Raw genomic sequence first — 18,041 nt, forward strand, 5'->3', positions numbered from 1 at the left:
CTGAGAGAGAGACACGGCCATTGTGAACCCACTAAGAGAGAGACACGACCATTGTGAAAACACTGAGAGACACGGCCATTATGAACACAATAAGAGAGAGACACGACCATTGTGAACCCACTAAGAGAGACAGCGCCATTGTGAACCCACTAAGAGAGACATGACCATTGTGAACCCACTGAGAGAGAGACACGACCATTGTGAACCCACTAAGAGAGATACGACCATTGTGAACCCACTAAGAGAGAGACACGACCATTGTGAAAACAATCAGAGAGACACGGCCATTGTGAACCCACTGAGAGAGACACGACCATTGTGGACACAATAAGAGAGAGACACGACCATTGTGAACCGATTGAGAGAGTCACGACCATTGTGAACTCACTGAGAGAAAGACACGACCATTGTGAACCCACTGTGAGAGAGACACGACCATTGTGAACCCACTGAGAGAGACACGACCATTGTGAACCCATTAAGAGAGAGACACGACCATTGTGAACACAATAAGAGAGAGAGACGCGACCATTGTGAACTCACTGAGAGAGACACGACCATTGTGAACCAACTGAGAGAGAGACACGACCATTGTGAACCCACTAAGAGAGACACGGCCATTGTGAACCCACTAAGAGAGACACGACCATTGTGAACCCACTAAGAGAGAGAGACACGGCCATTGTGAACCCACTAAGAGAGAGACACGACCATTGTGAACCCACTAAGAGAGACACGACCATTGTGAACTCACTGAGAGAGACACGGTCATTGTGAACCCACTAAGAGAGAGACACGGCTATTGTGAACCCACTAAGAGAGAGACACGGCCATTGTGAAGCCACTAAGAAAGAGACACGGCCATTGTGAACCCACTGAGAGAGAGAGAGACACGGCCATTGCGAACCCACTAAGAGAAAGACACGGCCATTGTGAACCCACTAAGAGAGACACGGCCATTGTGAACCCACTAAGCGAGAGACACGACCATTGTGAACCCACGGAGAGAGAGACACGGCCATTGTGAACCCACTGAGAGAGAGAGACACGACCATTGTGAACCCACTAAGAGAGACACGGCCATTGTGAACCCACTGAGAGAGACACGACCATTGTGAACCCACTAAGAGAGACACGACCATTGTGAACTCACTGAGAGAGACACGGCCATTGTGAACCCACTAAGAGAGAGACACGGCCATTGTGAACCCACTAAGAGAGAGACACGGCCATTGTGAACCCACTAAAAGAGAGACACGGCCATTGTGAACCCACTGAGAGAGAGAGAAAGACACGGCCATTGTGAACCCACTAAGAGAGACACGGCCATTGTGAACCCACTAATCGAGAGACACGACCATTGTGAACCCACTGAGAGAGAGACACGGCCATTGTGAACCCACTGAGAGAGAGAGAGACACGACCATTGTGAACCCACTGAGAGAGACACGGCCATTGTGAACCCACTGAGAAAGACACGACCATTGTGAACCCACTAAGAGAGAGACATGGCCATTGTGAAACCACTAAGAGAGACAGGGCCATTGTGAACCCACTAAGAGAGGGACACGACCATTGTGAACCCACTAAGAGAGAGACACGGCCATTGGGAACCCACTAAGAGAGAGACACGACCATTGTGAACCCACTGAGAGAGAGACACGACCATTGTGAATCGACTAAGAGAGACATCACCATTGTGAACACAATAAGAGAGGCACGGCCATTGTGAACCCACTGAGAGAGAGACACGGCCATTGTGAACCCACTAAGAGAGAGACACGACCAGTGTGAACCCACTAAGAGAGACACGACCATTGTGAACCCACTAAGAAAGAGACACGGCCATTGTGAACCCACTGAGAGAGAGACACGGCCATTGTGAACCCACTAAGAGAGAGACACGACCATTGTGAAAACACTGAGAGACACGGCCATTATGAACACAATAAGAGAGAGACACGACCATTGTGAACCCACTAAGAGAGACAGCGCCATTGTGAACCCACTAAGAGAGACATGACCATTGTGAACCCACTGAGAGAGAGACACGACCATTGTGAACCCACTAAGAGAGATACGACCATTGTGAACCCACTAAGAGAGAGACACGACCATTGTGAAAACAATCAGAGAGACACGGCCATTGTGAACCCACTGAGAGAGACACGACCATTGTGGACACAATAAGAGAGAGACACGACCATTGTGAACCGATTGAGAGAGTCACGACCATTGTGAACTCACTGAGAGAAAGACACGACCATTGTGAACCCACTGTGAGAGAGACACGACCATTGTGAACCCACTGAGAGAGACACGACCATTGTGAACCCATTAAGAGAGAGACACGACCATTGTGAACACAATAAGAGAGAGAGACGCGACCATTGTGAACTCACTGAGAGAGACACGACCATTGTGAACCAACTGAGAGAGAGACACGACCATTGTGAACCCACTGAGAGAGACACGACCATTGTGAACCCATTAAGAGAGAGACATGACCATTGTGAACTCACTGAGAGAGAGACACAGCCATTGTGAACCCACTAAGAGAGAGACACGGCCATTGTGAACCCATTAAGAGAGAGACACGACCAGTGTGAACCCACTAAGAGAGACATGACCATTGTGACCACAATAAGAGAGACACGGCCATTGTGAACCCACTGAGAGAGAGACACGGCCATTGTGAACCCACTAAGAGAGAGACACGACCAGTGTCAACCCACTGAGAGAGACACGGCCATTGTAAACCCACTAAGAGAGAGACACGACCATTGTGAACACAATAAGAGAGACACGGCCATTGTGAACCCACTGAGAGAGACACGACCATTCTGAACACAATAAGAGAGAGACACGACCATTGTGAACCCACTGAGAGAGACACGGCCATTGTGAACCCACTAAGAGAGAGACACGGCCAATGTGAACCCACTAAGAGAGACACGGCCATTGTGAACCCACTAAGAGAGACACGATGATTGTGAACCCACTGAGAGAGAGACACGACCATTGTGAACCCACAAAGAGAGAGACACGGCCAATGTGAACCCACTAAGAGAGAGACATGCCCATTGTGAACCCACTAAGAGAGACACGGCCATTGTGAACCCACTAAGAGAGACACGACCATTGTGAACCCACTAAGAGAGAGAGACACGGCCATTGTGAACCCACTAAGAGAGAGACACGACCATTGTGAACCCACTGAGAGAGACACGACCATTGTGAACTCACTGAGAGAGACACGGTCATTGTGAACCCACTAAGAGAGAGACACGGCTATTGTGAACCCACTAAGAGAGAGACACGGCCATTGTGAAGCCACTAAGAAAGAGACACGGCCATTGTGAACCCACTGAGAGAGAGAGAGAGAGACACGGCCATTGCGAACCCACTAAGAGAAAGACACGGCCATTGTGAACCCACTAAGAGAGACACGGCCATTGTGAACCCACTAAGCGAGAGACACGACCATTGTGAACCCACGGAGAGAGAGACACGGCCATTGTGAACCCACTGAGAGAGAGAGACACGACCATTGTGAACCCACTAAGAGAGACACGGCCATTGTGAACCCACTGAGAGAGACACGACCATTGTGAACCCACTAAGAGAGACACGACCATTGTGAACTCACTGAGAGAGACACGGCCATTGTGAACCCACTAAGAGAGAGACACGGCCATTGTGAACCCACTAAGAGAGAGACACGGCCATTGTGAACCCACTAAAAGAGAGACACGGCCATTGTGAACCCACTGAGAGAGAGAGAAAGACACGGCCATTGTGAACCCACTAAGAGAGACACGGCCATTGTGAACCCACTAATCGAGAGACACGACCATTGTGAACCCACTGAGAGAGAGACACGGCCATTGTGAACCCACTGAGAGAGAGAGAGACACGACCATTGTGAACCCACTGAGAGAGACACGGCCATTGTGAACCCACTGAGAAAGACACGACCATTGTTAACCCACTAAGAGAGAGACATGGCCATTGTGAAACCACTAAGAGAGACAGGGCCATTGTGAACCCACTAAGAGAGGGACACGACCATTGTGAACCCACTAAGAGAGACACGGCCATTGTGAACCCACTGAGAGAGACACGACCATTGTGAACCCACTAAGAGAGACACGACCATTGTGAACTCACTGAGAGAGACACGGCCATTGTGAACCCACTAAGAGAGAGACACGGCCATTGTGAACCCACTAAGAGAGAGACACGGCCATTGTGAACCCACTAAAAGAGAGACACGGCCATTGTGAACCCACTGAGAGAGAGAGAAAGACACGGCCATTGTGAACCCACTAAGAGAGACACGGCCATTGTGAACCCACTAATCGAGAGACACGACCATTGTGAACCCACTGAGAGAGAGACACGGCCATTGTGAACCCACTGAGAGAGAGAGAGACACGACCATTGTGAACCCACTGAGAGAGACACGGCCATTGTGAACCCACTGAGAACGACACGACCATTGTGAACCCACTAAGAGAGAGACATGGCCATTGTGAAACCACTAAGAGAGACAGGGCCATTGTGAACCCACTAAGAGAGGGACACGACCATTGTGAACCCACTAAGAGAGAGACACGGCCATTGGGAACCCACTAAGAGAGAGACACGACCATTGTGAACCCACTGAGAGAGAGACACGACCATTGTGAATCGACTAAGAGAGACATCACCATTGTGAACACAATAAGAGAGGCACGGCCATTGTGAACCCACTGAGAGAGAGACACGGCCATTGTGAACCCACTAAGAGAGAGACACGACCAGTGTGAACCCACTAAGAGAGACACGACCATTGTGAACCCACTAAGAAAGAGACACGGCCATTGTGAACCCACTGAGAGAGAGACACGGCCATTGTGAACCCACTAAGAGAGAGACACGACCATTGTGAAAACACTGAGAGACACGGCCATTATGAACACAATAAGAGAGAGACACGACCATTGTGAACCCACTAAGAGAGACAGCGCCATTGTGAACCCACTAAGAGAGACATGACCATTGTGAACCCACTGAGAGAGAGACACGACCATTGTGAACCCACTAAGAGAGATACGACCATTGTGAACCCACTAAGAGAGAGACACGACCATTGTGAAAACAATCAGAGAGACACGGCCATTGTGAACCCACTGAGAGAGACACGACCATTGTGGACACAATAAGAGAGAGACACGACCATTGTGAACCGATTGAGAGAGTCACGACCATTGTGAACTCACTGAGAGAAAGACACGACCATTGTGAACCCACTGTGAGAGAGACACGACCATTGTGAACCCACTGAGAGAGACACGACCATTGTGAACCCATTAAGAGAGAGACACGACCATTGTGAACACAATAAGAGAGAGAGACGCGACCATTGTGAACTCACTGAGAGAGACACGACCATTGTGAACCAACTGAGAGAGAGACACGACCATTGTGAACCCACTGAGAGAGACACGACCATTGTGAACCCATTAAGAGAGAGACATGACCATTGTGAACTCACTGAGAGAGAGACACAGCCATTGTGAACCCACTAAGAGAGAGACACGGCCATTGTGAACCCATTAAGAGAGAGACACGACCAGTGTGAACCCACTAAGAGAGACATGACCATTGTGACCACAATAAGAGAGACACGGCCATTGTGAACCCACTGAGAGAGAGACACGGCCATTGTGAACCCACTAAGAGAGAGACACGACCAGTGTCAACCCACTGAGAGAGACACGGCCATTGTAAACCCACTAAGAGAGAGACACGACCATTGTGAACACAATAAGAGAGACACGGCCATTGTGAACCCACTGAGAGAGACACGACCATTCTGAACACAATAAGAGAGAGACACGACCATTGTGAACCCACTGAGAGAGACACGGCCATTGTGAACCCACTAAGAGAGAGACACGGCCAATGTGAACCCACTAAGAGAGACACGGCCATTGTGAACCCACTAAGAGAGACACGATGATTGTGAACCCACTGAGAGAGAGACACGACCATTGTGAACCCACAAAGAGAGAGACACGGCCAATGTGAACCCACTAAGAGAGAGACATGCCCATTGTGAACCCACTAAGAGAGACACGGCCATTGTGAACCCACTAAGAGAGACACGACCATTGTGAACCCACTAAGAGAGAGAGACACGGCCATTGTGAACCCACTAAGAGAGAGACACGACCATTGTGAACCCACTGAGAGAGACACGACCATTGTGAACTCACTGAGAGAGACACGGTCATTGTGAACCCACTAAGAGAGAGACACGGCTATTGTGAACCCACTAAGAGAGAGACACGGCCATTGTGAAGCCACTAAGAAAGAGACACGGCCATTGTGAACCCACTGAGAGAGAGAGAGAGAGACACGGCCATTGCGAACCCACTAAGAGAAAGACACGGCCATTGTGAACCCACTAAGAGAGACACGGCCATTGTGAACCCACTAAGCGAGAGACACGACCATTGTGAACCCACGGAGAGAGAGACACGGCCATTGTGAACCCACTGAGAGAGAGAGACACGACCATTGTGAACCCACTAAGAGAGACACGGCCATTGTGAACCCACTGAGAGAGACACGACCATTGTGAACCCACTAAGAGAGACACGACCATTGTGAACTCACTGAGAGAGACACGGCCATTGTGAACCCACTAAGAGAGAGACACGGCCATTGTGAACCCACTAAGAGAGAGACACGGCCATTGTGAACCCACTAAAAGAGAGACACGGCCATTGTGAACCCACTGAGAGAGAGAGAAAGACACGGCCATTGTGAACCCACTAAGAGAGACACGGCCATTGTGAACCCACTAATCGAGAGACACGACCATTGTGAACCCACTGAGAGAGAGACACGGCCATTGTGAACCCACTGAGAGAGAGAGAGACACGACCATTGTGAACCCACTGAGAGAGACACGGCCATTGTGAACCCACTGAGAAAGACACGACCATTGTTAACCCACTAAGAGAGAGACATGGCCATTGTGAAACCACTAAGAGAGACAGGGCCATTGTGAACCCACTAAGAGAGGGACACGACCATTGTGAACCCACTAAGAGAGACACGGCCATTGTGAACCCACTGAGAGAGACACGACCATTGTGAACCCACTAAGAGAGACACGACCATTGTGAACTCACTGAGAGAGACACGGCCATTGTGAACCCACTAAGAGAGAGACACGGCCATTGTGAACCCACTAAGAGAGAGACACGGCCATTGTGAACCCACTAAAAGAGAGACACGGCCATTGTGAACCCACTGAGAGAGAGAGAAAGACACGGCCATTGTGAACCCACTAAGAGAGACACGGCCATTGTGAACCCACTAATCGAGAGACACGACCATTGTGAACCCACTGAGAGAGAGACACGGCCATTGTGAACCCACTGAGAGAGAGAGAGACACGACCATTGTGAACCCACTGAGAGAGACACGGCCATTGTGAACCCACTGAGAACGACACGACCATTGTGAACCCACTAAGAGAGAGACATGGCCATTGTGAAACCACTAAGAGAGACAGGGCCATTGTGAACCCACTAAGAGAGGGACACGACCATTGTGAACCCACTAAGAGAGAGACACGGCCATTGGGAACCCACTAAGAGAGAGACACGACCATTGTGAACCCACTGAGAGAGAGACACGACCATTGTGAATCGACTAAGAGAGACATCACCATTGTGAACACAATAAGAGAGGCACGGCCATTGTGAACCCACTGAGAGAGACACGGCCATTGTGAACCCACTAAGAGAGAGACACGACCAGTGTGAACCCACTAAGAGAGACACGACCATTGTGAACCCACTAAGAAAGAGACACGGCCATTGTGAACCCACTGAGAGAGAGACACGGCCATTGTGAACCCACTAAGAGAGAGACACGACCATTGTGAAAACACTGAGAGACACGGCCATTATGAACACAATAAGAGAGAGACACGACCATTGTGAACCCACTAAGAGAGACAGCGCCATTGTGAACCCACTAAGAGAGACATGACCATTGTGAACCCACTGAGAGAGAGACACGACCATTGTGAACCCACTAAGAGAGATACGACCATTGTGAACCCACTAAGAGAGAGACACGACCATTGTGAAAACAATCAGAGAGACACGGCCATTGTGAACCCACTGAGAGAGACACGACCATTGTGGACACAATAAGAGAGAGACACGACCATTGTGAACCGATTGAGAGAGTCACGACCATTGTGAACTCACTGAGAGAAAGACACGACCATTGTGAACCCACTGTGAGAGAGACACGACCATTGTGAACCCACTGAGAGAGACACGACCATTGTGAACCCATTAAGAGAGAGACACGACCATTGTGAACACAATAAGAGAGAGAGACGCGACCATTGTGAACTCACTGAGAGAGACACGACCATTGTGAACCAACTGAGAGAGAGACACGACCATTGTGAACCCACTGAGAGAGACACGACCATTGTGAACCCATTAAGAGAGAGACATGACCATTGTGAACTCACTGAGAGAGAGACACAGCCATTGTGAACCCACTAAGAGAGAGACACGGCCATTGTGAACCCATTAAGAGAGAGACACGACCAGTGTGAACCCACTAAGAGAGACATGACCATTGTGACCACAATAAGAGAGACACGGCCATTGTGAACCCACTGAGAGAGAGACACGGCCATTGTGAACCCACTAAGAGAGAGACACGACCAGTGTCAACCCACTGAGAGAGACACGGCCATTGTAAACCCACTAAGAGAGAGACACGACCATTGTGAACACAATAAGAGAGACACGGCCATTGTGAACCCACTGAGAGAGACACGACCATTCTGAACACAATAAGAGAGAGACACGACCATTGTGAACTCACTGAGAGAGACACGGCCATTGTGAACCCACTAAGAGAGAGACACGGCCAATGTGAACCCACTAAGAGAGACACGGCCATTGTGAACCCACTAAGAGAGACACGATGATTGTGAACCCACTGAGAGAGAGACACGACCATTGTGAACCCACAAAGAGAGAGACACGGCCAATGTGAACCCACTAAGAGAGAGACATGCCCATTGTGAACCCACTAAGAGAGACACGGCCATTGTGAACCCACTAAGAGAGACACGACCATTGTGAACCCACTAAGAGAGAGAGACACGGCCATTGTGAACCCACTAAGAGAGAGACACGACCATTGTGAACCCACTGAGAGAGACACGACCATTGTGAACTCACTGAGAGAGACACGGTCATTGTGAACCCACTAAGAGAGAGACACGGCTATTGTGAACCCACTAAGAGAGAGACACGGCCATTGTGAAGCCACTAAGAAAGAGACACGGCCATTGTGAACCCACTGAGAGAGAGAGAGAGACACGGCCATTGCGAACCCACTAAGAGAAAGACACGGCCATTGTGAACCCACTAAGAGAGACACGGCCATTGTGAACCCACTAAGCGAGAGACACGACCATTGTGAACCCACGGAGAGAGAGACACGGCCATTGTGAACCCACTGAGAGAGAGAGACACGACCATTGTGAACCCACTAAGAGAGACACGGCCATTGTGAACCCACTGAGAGAGACACGACCATTGTGAACCCACTAAGAGAGACACGACCATTGTGAACTCACTGAGAGAGACACGGCCATTGTGAACCCACTAAGAGAGAGACACGGCCATTGTGAACCCACTAAGAGAGAGACACGGCCATTGTGAACCCACTAAAAGAGAGACACGGCCATTGTGAACCCACTGAGAGAGAGAGAAAGACACGGCCATTGTGAACCCACTAAGAGAGACACGGCCATTGTGAACCCACTAATCGAGAGACACGACCATTGTGAACCCACTGAGAGAGAGACACGGCCATTGTGAACCCACTGAGAGAGAGAGAGACACGACCATTGTGAACCCACTGAGAGAGACACGGCCATTGTGAACCCACTGAGAAAGACACGACCATTGTTAACCCACTAAGAGAGAGACATGGCCATTGTGAAACCACTAAGAGAGACAGGGCCATTGTGAACCCACTAAGAGAGGGACACGACCATTGTGAACCCACTAAGAGAGAGACACGACCATTGTGAACCCACTGAGAGAGAGACACGGCCATTGTGAACGCACTAAGAGAGAGACACGACCATTGTGAACACAATAAGAGAGACGGCCATTGTGAACCCTCTGAGAGAGACACGACCATTGTGAACCCACTGAGAGAGACACGACCATTGTGAAACCACTGAGAAAGACACGGCCATTGTGAACCCACTAAGCGAGACACGGCCATTGTGAACCCACTAAGAGAGACACGGCCATTGTGAACCCACTAAGAGAGACACGACCATTGTGAACCCACTAAGAGAGAGAGACACGGCCATTGTGAACCCACTAAGAGAGAGACACGGCCATTGTGAACCCACTAAAAGAGAGACACGGCCATTGTGAACCCACTGAGAGAGAGAGAAAGACACGGCCATTGTGAACCCACTAAGAGAGACACGGCCATTGTGAACCCACTAATCGAGAGACACGACCATTGTGAACCCACTGAGAGAGAGACACGGCCATTGTGAACCCACTGAGAGAGAGAGAGACACGACGATTGTGAACCCACTGAGAGAGACACGGCCATTGTGAACCCACTGAGAAAGACACGACCATTGTTAACCCACTAAGAGAGAGACATGGCCATTGTGAAACCACTAAGAGAGACAGGGCCATTGTGAACCCACTAAGAGAGGGACACGACCATTGTGAACCCACTAAGAGAGAGACACGACCATTGTGAACCCACTGAGAGAGAGACACGGCCATTGTGAACGCACTAAGAGAGAGACACGACCATTGTGAACACAATAAGAGAGACGGCCATTGTGAACCCTCTGAGAGAGACACGACCATTGTGAACCCACTGAGAGAGACACGACCATTGTGAAACCACTGAGAAAGACACGGCCATTGTGAACCCACTAAGCGAGACACGGCCATTGTGAACCCACTAAGAGAGACACGGCCATTGTGAACCCACTAAGAGAGACACGACCATTGTGAACCCACTAAGAGAGAGAGACACGGCCATTGTGAACCCACTAAGAGAGAGACACGACCATTGTGAACCCACTGAGAGAGACACGACCATTGTGAACTCACTGAGAGAGACACGGTCATTGTGAACCCACTAAGAGAGAGACACGGCTATTGTGAACCCACTAAGAGAGAGACACGGCCATTGTGAAGCCACTAAGAAAGAGACACGGCCATTGTGAACCCACTGAGAGAGAGAGAGACACGGCCATTGTGAACCCACTAAGAGAAAGACACGGCCATTGTGAACCCACTAAGAGAGACACGGCCATTGTGAACCCACTAAGCGAGAGACACGACCATTGTGAACCCACGGAGAGAGAGACACGGCCATTGTGAACCCACTGAGAGAGAGAGACACGACCATTGTGAACCCACTAAGAGAGACACGGCCATTGTGAACCCACTGAGAGAGACACGACCATTGTGAACCCACTAAGAGAGACACGACCATTGTGAACTCACTGAGAGAGACACGGCCATTGTGAACCCACTAAGAGAGAGACACGGCCATTGTGAACCCACTAAGAGAGAGACACGGCCATTGTGAACCCACTAAAAGAGAGACACGGCCATTGTGAACCCACTGAGAGAGAGAGAAAGACACGGCCATTGTGAACCCACTAAGAGAGACACGGCCATTGTGAACCCACTAATCGAGAGACACGACCATTGTGAACCCACTGAGAGAGAGACACGGCCATTGTGAACTCACTGAGTGAGAGAGAGACACGACCATTGTGAACCCAATGAGAGAGACACGGCCATTGTGAACCCACTGAGAAAGACACGACCATTGTGAACCCACTAAGAGAGAGACATGGCCATTGTGAAACCACTAAGAGAGACAGGGCCATTGTGAACCCACTAAGAGAGGGACACGACCATTGTGAACCCACTAAGAGAGAGACACGACCATTGTGAACCCACTGAGAGAGAGACACGGCCATTGTGAACGCACTAAGAGAGAGACACGACCATTGTGAACACAATAAGAGAGACGGCCATTGTGAACCCTCTGAGAGAGACACGACCATTGTGAACCCACTGAGAGAGACACGACCATTGTGAAACCACTGAGAAAGACACGGCCATTGTGAACCCACTAAGCGAGACACGGCCATTGTGAACCCACTAAGAGAGACACGGCCATTGTGAACCCACTAAGAGAGACACTGCCATTGTGAACCCACTAAGAGAGAGACACGACCATTGTGAACCCACTAAGAGAGAGACACGGCCATTGTGAACCCACTAAGAGAGAGACACGGCCATTGTGAACCCACTAAGAGAGAGAAACGGCCATTGTGAACCCACTAAGAGAGACAAACGGCCATTGTGAACACAATAAGAGAGACACGGCCATTGTGAACCCACTGAGAGAGACACGACCATTGTGAACTCAATGATAGAGACACGGCCATTGTGAACCCACTAAGAGAGAGAAACGGCCATTGTGAACCCACTAGGAGAGAGACACGGCCACTGTGAACCCACTAAGAGAGAGACACGGCCATTGTGAACCCACTGAGAGAGAGAGAGAGACACGACCATTGTGAACCCACTAAGAGAGACACGGCCATTGTGAACCCACTAAGAGAGACACGACGATTGTGAACCCACTGAGAGAGAGATACGACCATTGTGAACCCACTAAAAGGGACACGACCATTGTGAACCCACTAAGAGAGACACGGCCATTGTGAACCCACTAAGAGAGAGACACGGCCATTGTGAACCCACTAAGAGAGAGACACGACTATTGTGAACCCACTGAGAGAGAGACACGACCATTGTGAACACAATACGAGAGAGACACGGCAATTGCGAACCCACTAAGAGAGAAACACGACCATTGTGAACCCACTAAAAGAGACACGTCCATTGTGAACCCACTAAGAGAAAGACACGGCCATTGTGAACCCACTAAGAGAGAGACACGGCCATTGTGAACCCACTAAGAGAGAGATACGACCATTGTGAACCCACTGAGAGAGAGACAGGGCCATTGTGAACCCACTAAGCGAGAGACACGACCATGGTGAACCCACTGAGAGAGAGACACGGCCATTGTGAACCCACTGAGAGAGAGAGACACGACCATTGTGAACCCACTAAGAGAGACACGTCCATTGTGAACCCACTGAGAGAGACACGACCATTGTGAACCCACTAAGAGAGAGACATGGCCATTGTGAAACCACTAAGAGAGACAGGGCCATTGTGAACCCACTAACAGAGACACGGCCATTGTGAACCCACTAAGAGAGAGACACGACCATTGTGAACCCACTGAGAGAGAGACACGGCCATTGTGAACCCACTAAGAGAGAGACACGACCATTGTGAACCCCCTGAGAGAGAGACACGGCCATTGTGTACGTACTAAGACAGAGACACGGCCATTGTGAACACAATAAGAGAGACGGCCATTGTGAACCCTCTGAGAGAGACACGACCATTGTGAACCCACTGAGAGAGACACGACCATTGTGAACCCACTGAGAAAGACACGGCCATTGTGAACCCACTAAGCGAGACACGGCCATTGTGAACCCTCTGAGAGAGACACGACCATTGTGAACCCACTGAGAGAGACACGACCATTGTGAACCCACTGAGAAAGACACGGCCATTGTGAACCCACTAAGAGAGAGACACAGCCATTGAGAACACACTGAGAGAGACATGTCCATTGTGAACCCATTAAGAGAGAGACACGACCATTGTGAACCCACTGAGAAAGACACGACCATTGTGAACTCACTGAGAGAGACACGGCCATTGTGAACCCACTAAGAGAGAGACACGGCCATTGTGAACCCACTAAGAGAGAGACACGGCCATTGTGAACCCACTAAAAGAGAGACACGGCCATTGTGAACCCACTGAGAGAGAGAGAAAGACACGGCCATTGTGAACCCACTAAGAGAGACACGGCCATTGTGTACCCACTAATCGAGAGACACGACCATTGTGAACCCACTGAGAGAGAGACACGGCCATTGTGAACTCACTGAGTGAGAGAGAGACACGACCATTGTGAACCCACTGAGAGAGACACGGCCATTGTGAACCCACTGAGAAAGACACGACCATTGTGAACCCACTAAGAGAGAGACATGGCCATTGTGAAACCACTAAGAGAGACAGGGCCATTGTGAACCCACTAAGAGAGGGACACGACCATTGTGAACCCACTAAGAGAGAGACACGACCATTGTGAACCCACTGAGAGAGAGACACGGCCATTGTGAACGCACTAAGAGAGAGACACGACCATTGTGAACACAATAAGAGAGACGGCCATTGTGAACCCTCTGAGAGAGACACGACCATTGTGAACCCACTGAGAGAGACACGACCATTGTGAAACCACTGAGAAAGACACGGCCATTGTGAACCCACTAAGCGAGACACGGCCATTGTGAACCCACTAAGAGAGACACGGCCATTGTGAACCCACTAAGAGAGACACTGCCATTGTGAACCCACTAAGAGAGAGACACGACCATTGTGAACCCACTAAGAGAGAGACACGGCCATTGTGAACCCACTAAGAGAGAGACACGGCCATTGTGAACCCACTAAGAGAGAGAAACGGCCATTGTGAACCCACTAAGAGAGACAAACGGCCATTGTGAACACAATAAGAGAGACACGGCCATTGTGAACCCACTGAGAGAGACACGACCATTGTGAACTCAATGATAGAGACACGGCCATTGTGAACCCACTAAGAGAGAGAAACGGCCATTGTGAACCCACTAGGAGAGAGACACGGCCACTGTGAACCCACTAAGAGAGAGACACGGCCATTGTGAACCCACTGAGAGAGAGAGAGAGAGACACGACCATTGTGAACCCACTAAGAGAGACACGGCCATTGTGAACCCACTAAGAGAGACACGACGATTGTGAACCCACTGAGAGAGAGATACGACCATTGTGAACCCACTAAAAGGGACACGACCATTGTGAACCCACTAAGAGAGACACGGCCATTGTGAACCCACTAAGAGAGAGACACGGCCATTGTGAACCCACTAAGAGAGAGACACGACTATTGTGAACCCACTGAGAGAGAGACACGACCATTGTGAACACAATACGAGAGAGACACGGCAATTGCGAACCCACTAAGAGAGAAACACGACCATTGTGAACCCACTAAAAGAGACACGTCCATTGTGAACCCACTAAGAGAAAGACACGGCCATTGTGAACCCACTAAGAGAGAGACACGGCCATTGTGAACCCACTAAGAGAGAGATACGACCATTGTGAACCCACTGAGAGAGAGACAGGGCCATTGTGAACCCACTAAGCGAGAGACACGACCATGGTGAACCCACTGAGAGAGAGACACGGCCATTGTGAACCCACTGAGAGAGAGAGACACGACCATTGTGAACCCACAGAGAGACACGTCCATTGTGAACCCACTGAGAGAGACACGACCATTGTGAACCCACTAAGAGAGAGACACGGCCATTGTGAAACCACTAAGAGAGACAGGGCCATTGTGAACCCACTAACAGAGACACGGCCATTGTGAACCCACTAAGAGAGAGACACGACCATTGTGAACCCACTGAGAGAGAGACACGGCCATTGTGAACCCACTAAGAGAGAGACACGACCATTGTGAACCCCCTGAGAGAGAGACACGGCCATTGTGTACGTACTAAGACAGAGACACGGCCATTGTGAACACAATAAGAGAGACGGCCATTGTGAACCCTCTGAGAGAGACACGACCATTGTGAACCCACTGAGAGAGACACGACCATTGTGAACCCACTGAGAAAGACACGGCCATTGTGAACCCACTAAGCGAGACACGGCCATTGTGAACCCTCTGAGAGAGACACGACCATTGTGAACCCACTGAGAGAGACACGACCATTGTGAACCCACTGAGAAAGACACGGCCATTGTGAACCCACTAAGAGAGAGACACAGCCATTGAGAACACACTGAGAGAGACATGTCCATTGTGAACCCATTAAGAGAGAGACACGACCATTGTGAACACAATAAGAGTGACACGACCATTGTGAACCCACTAAGAGAGACACGACCATTGTGAACCCACTAAGAGAGAAACACGACAATTGTGAACCCACTAAGAGAGAGACACGACCATTATGAACCCACTACGAGAGACAGGGCCATTGTGAACCCACTAAGAGAGAGACACGGCCATTGTGAACCCACTGAGAGAGAGACACCCCGACGGGGAAATGAACTCCGGTCTCCCGCGTGACAGGCGCAGATAGTAACCACTATATTATAGAGGACTCGCTCAAGATGTGGCTAATTCTTGCTTGAATGAAATTATAACAAGCGTAATTAAACTCATATAGTGAGTAAGTAATCTCTTGAAATGAAAAGGGCTTTATCTTAAAAAGTTCAGCCTTTGGGAGCAGCACGTTGCTTTGCATTTGGTAAAAATTCAGTAAGTGAAGTCAACAGCATGTCCTTTTAAATAGTCATAACAATGATAGCCAGTGGCCAAAACATCATTAAAAGAGTCGTTCTCCCCGATGGGTAATTGAACCCTGGTCTCCCGCGTGACAGGCGGGGATACTTACCACTATATTATCGCGGACTCGCTCAGGATGTGACTGATTCTTGATTGAATGAAATTATAACAAGTATAAAAAACCTCATGTACTCAGTATATAAACGCTTGAAATGAAGAAGGATTAATCTTTAAAAGTTCAGTATTTGAGAGCAGCAGGTTGCTTTACGTTTGGTGAAAATTCAGTGATTAAAGTCAACAGCAAGTTGTTTTAAATAGTGATAACAATAAGGAGATGCAGTGGCCAAAACATTATTAAAAGAACTGTCCTCCCCGACGGGGAATTAACCCAGGTCTCCCGCGTGACAGGCGGGGATACTAACCACTATGCTATCGCGGACTCGCTCTGGATGTGCTAATTCTTCATTGAATGAAATTATAACAAGTATACATGAGTACGCATTTTGGCGTCATCTGGTCGAGCAACAATTGAGTCGAGGCTCAAAAGAAAGCCGTACCTTGGTGTGGACCAATCAGTTTCAAGGACAATGCATATATTATCATAGAATGTTTTCTGTTTGCATTTTGACTGCAGGTATTTTGGTTAATGCAGACATGATTCCTTGCAAAAAGGTTTCAGTTTTGTTGCCAGAAAAATGGGAAAAACCCTAATATTATAAGTATAAATAAACTCATATAGTGACTAAATATTCGCTTAAAATGAAGAGGGCTTCCTCTGTAAAAGTTCAGTCTTTGAGAGCAGCAGGTTGCTTAACGTTTGGTGAAAAATCAGTGAATAAAGTCAACAGCAAGTTGTTTTAAATAGTCAGAACAATAAGGAGATGCAGTGGCCAAAACATTATTAAAAGAACCGTTCTTCCCGACGGGGAATTGAACCCCGGTCTCCCGCGTGACAGGCGGGGATACTAAACACTATACTATCGAGGACCCGCTCAGAATGTGGGTAATTCTTGATTGAATGAAATAATAGCAAGTGTAAATAAACTCATTTAGTGAGTAAGTAATAGCTTGAAATGAAGAGGGTTTTATCTTAAAAAGTTCAGCTTTTGAGAGCAGCACGTTGCTTTACGTTTGGTGAAAATTCAGTGAATAAAGTCAACAGCAAGTCATTTTAAATAGTCATAACAATGACAGCCAGTGGCCAAAACATTATTAAAAGAGTAGTGCTTCCCGATGGGGAATTGAACCCCACTCTCCTGCGTGACAGGCGGGGATACTAACCACTATATTATCGCAGACTCGCTCAGGATGTGACTGATTCTTGATTGAATGAAATTACAACAAGTATAAAAAACTCATTTACTCAGTATATAAACGCTTGAAATGAAGAAGGATTAATCTTTAAAAGTTTAGTTATT

Source organism: Petromyzon marinus (genome assembly GCF_048934315.1).
Source record: "Petromyzon marinus isolate PM22_M1 ecotype Great Lakes invasive population chromosome 70 unlocalized genomic scaffold, UKy_Petmar_22M1.pri1.0 chr70_unloc.1, whole genome shotgun sequence".
NCBI classification, from domain to species: Eukaryota; Metazoa; Chordata; class Hyperoartia; order Petromyzontiformes; family Petromyzontidae; genus Petromyzon; species Petromyzon marinus.